Source organism: Pinus tabuliformis, chromosome 7 (assembly GCF_031772625.1).
Source record: "Pinus tabuliformis cultivar Carrire ecotype Pingquan chromosome 7, CPIR1, whole genome shotgun sequence".
NCBI lineage: Eukaryota > Viridiplantae > Streptophyta > Pinopsida > Pinales > Pinaceae > Pinus > Pinus tabuliformis.
Genome location: NC_142293.1, coordinates 1,641,647,108 through 1,641,651,186, shown reverse-complemented (window position 1 = coordinate 1,641,651,186; position 4,079 = coordinate 1,641,647,108).

Below are 4,079 nucleotides of genomic sequence, written 5' to 3'. Positions count from 1 at the left end.
GAAACTTTTCTCTGCATGAAAGTGCATGAACGTTTCACCATATGAAAGAAACTTTTCTCTACATGAAAGTGCGTGAACTTGAAAATAACTTTGCTGCACTATAATTTATCATCTGTATGATTTTCCATCAAGGAAAACACTTGTCTCATAATGCCAACAATTGTTTTAGCATAGATAGGTACTTCTTTAAGGGCTTGCAGAAGATGAATTCATACATGAATATTCTGCAACTCCCTAATAAAATTAGATTCGAGCTATGAAGTCATTCCAGGTTGAGCCAATCTCTGAGGATATGTAGGGTCCTATGTTACAACAGTCGAGTTGGTTGTTACAAGTGTATCATCCTTTCCAGAGTTGGTTGTTACAAAAGTAACAGTCCTTCTCGGGTTGGTTGTTATAGATGTAACAACTTCCTCTATATCGGTTGTTATAGGTACAACAACTGCCTTAGAGCCTACGATATCTCTTCTATAAGGTTCACATTCCTCCTCTGTAATGATAGGGGAGTGACTTCATTTAATTACCTTACCTAATTGCAATTGAACTTCATTAATCCCCATGGGGTAATAAGGTAGGTCTGGAAGCTATTCGAAACCTCTATGCCCTGAGCTACTTTATTGTTTGGGTTTGGTTTAGGTTGCACATGTAGTTGGGGTCGCACAGGTGGTGTAGGAGCAAGAGTTTGGAAAGGAGGTAGTTGTAGTTGTTGCTGCATTGGTAATCTAGGTAAAGTTGTATTCTGGAAATTTCCTCTCCAGTTCTAGTTCTAAGGGTATGGTTGAGATTGAGGATATTGGATAGAGGGAGATGGAGACCACTGGTTCCAAGTTGAAGGAAATTGTGTTGAAGAAGGAGTAGGATATTTCCATGGATATTGTTGAGTATCATATGCATTGTTCCACAAATTGAAAGAAGAAAAATCTTGACACATACCTGGAGGCCGTGGTTGCCATGGCCTCCTTGGTGCGATTAAATAAGAGGACTACACCTCCTCACTTGACTCTCTAAGTATTTCCTTCAGTCTAGGAAGCTCTGAACATTGTCCTGTCAAATGTTCCAGCTCGCAAATATTACACAAGCTGATGTTGTTCAATTTGCATTCCCTCAAAGGATGCTTCTTCTGGCAATTCAGACAGAATATAGCGAAAGGTGTATCAGCTTCTGCTTGTGTCTTCTTGATCTGTGTTATTATTCTCTGGGTAGAGCGAGTACTGAGGATATTGGTCTTGAAATTTTCGAACAAATTCCCGATCTCTGCTCTAGTTACTCCTCCTCCTGCAGATTTTTGTATTCGGGCAAAGACATCTCGAATTGAGCTTCTCCCTTTGGATGATCCTCTAGAGCATCATAGACAGAGCTTTATGATTTAAGTGAATGGTTCCTGCGATATATCCCCCTTCCCTAGTAGGTTCAGGGTGTCAAGGCAGCCGTCCCTCATTCCTTCGATAAATATGTTCTTCAAAATTTCAGGGTCTAAATTGTTGTGTTTAGACCTCTTCAGATTATAGTGGAACCGCTCTACATAGCCTTCTAGGCTTTCATCCTCCTTCTGCATCATTCTAAATACTTCCTCCCTTAAGTTCCTAGTTCTACAATAGTCTTGGTACTTTGATAAGAATGTCTCCTTCATATCTCTCCATGTTTGAATAGAAGCGGAACCCAGTCCCATGAACCATCTCAAGGCTGCCACTTTTAATGTAGTAGGAAACAATTTCGGTTTATGAACATCTGAGATATAGTCATAACTCCTGCATAAGAGATCAAAATCGAATAAAAAGGTGTCTGGGTCCTCCATAGTCATCCCTTAGAAGGATGGCAAGGATGATAGAGGAATATTTTTCATAGGAGCATCACCCTGGATATCCCCAATTGGGAACTCAAAGGTGGTAATGGTAGCATCAATTTTAGCGTTGTTTTCATTGTTGTCCCCCATGACTAATCCTTCTAACCCTTGCTATAACATACGTTCTTCAAACTGTTATTGTGATGGCCTTGCAGGTGTGATTGATGGCTCAGGTATCCCCAAGGCTGGTTGTTTCACCACACTACCTGAATCTGGATATTGATAAACCAACAGGTTCTCTCTCGTCTCAAGTGTTTGATGTTGCCCCTCAGTTTCCCCTTGTCCCTCGGTCCTAAGGTTCTGGCTACTAGCTTCCCCTTGTTGCTCCTGGATTGGATTCTTGATCTTGGGAGTGTGGGTACTAGATTTAGAATGATACAGCCCTGAGATAGAGGAATTAGAGGTTTTTTCCATTGTTATGGGAGTGACAGCTTTTTATGGCCCTGTCTTCCTTGCCTCCCTTTGAGAGCTTGATTGTTATTTTTCTACCTTAGAGATTAGCTCCTAGATAAATGTTTTCCTTTCCAAATCTACACTCTTCCTTTCCTTTTTACCACCCGTTTTTCCTGTGACTAATTAGGGTGGGGGTAGTTTTGGTATGTCTATAGTTCCTACAATTGCACACATGGAGCCTATGTGTATTGATTCACACTCTAAGTGTCTTAGTCTTCGACAGTGGTGAGCCCACCCAGGTATGTTAGAGCGATGCATAGGTTCTTACCTCTCGTCTTACTGCCCAATGACTGAAGAGTTGAAGACACGCTAAACAAAACACCAAAATTCCATTCCCTAAGTGCCCTAGTGATCACAACGGTGAGCCCGCCCAAGTATGTTAGAGCCATGTTCAGGTTCTTACCTCTCGTCTTACCGCCCAACAATTGTGGACTAGGAACACTCTATCATCAAACAAACAACTTGGCTAACTGTATCGTCAACTGCCATCCCCGGAAATGGTGCCAAAATGTAGTGTTGTTTTAATCAATCAAACCATTCATGTAGAAATAAAAACACTACACAGAATTGAAATAACACTTCGCAACTACTAAAGTAAAGGCGTACCACACAGTAACTAATAACTACACCAACTAGTTACTACCATTTTGTTTGATTAACTCAGTGTAACAACATAATATAAATTGGAACAAAAGTGAATGTAATTCACAATTTGTACAACAACAGTTGGAAACCATATCACAAATAAATGAAACAAGAATGTACACTACCTCTACCACTGCAGTCCCTGCTAAAGAGGAAGGCCCTTCCTCCATAGCAGGGGTGCAGGAATAACACAAGATGAATTAACGAATGAGATGAAGAGCAGTAACAACATCACTGTAGTGATTTAATATTAAAAATAATTTAGAGTTATAGAAGCAGAGTAACAATGCTTTTCTATATGTCATCCTTGTACATGGTAAATCGAGTTTCTTTTATAATTATTACATGCTTGAAATTAGGAATAGATTAGTCATGAGAATCTCACAATTCTCATGATGATCAAAAATAAAATTAGCTACAACCTATTTATAAATACAAATATACATTGGTTAGGATTGCAACCACTTGGGTCTGTTGCTTCCAAAATAAACAATTCCTAATGTCGTAGAGTTGAGGCTTCTGTGATCCATAACAAGTTTAAGATAGATTTTTCTGCGAAAATCACATGAGAAACCATTTGTCGACGCGTTTCGAACCAACCAGTGTGGTTCATCGTCAGGACAAGATGAAAAATAGATCCAGCTTAGCTTGTTTAAATAGCTAGAGCAGAGACACCAACGGTTTAAATTCCTAATGTCGCTAGTTGTTATGTGGAATAGTACCCACACTTGCCAGCTCTGGTGCAACAACATGTTGCGAGTGAATAACGGTTCGAGATGTAACAACAATCACTAATGACAACACCCTTGGTGTAATAGCAGTCCTTTGTATCAATGTGTAGTGTAAAATCATCCTTTAACAACATTTAATGTGTCATAACAACCTATAACAACATATAGGGTGTAACAGCGAATTGCTCTACCCTGCTCTGTAATTGATCAATGCTGCCTGCTTACTCCATAGCCTTGTTTCCATGAGCAACACCTAAAAAGGAGAAGAGCTTCCAAAATACTCCTCCAATGCTCACTCGGGTTAGCCACAAAAAGGAATAAAGTATTGTATTATTCAACAAAATCTGGGAAAATAACATGACAATGGAATAGGTTGTAAAAGTGAGAAAAAGGGTGGTTAATCATGT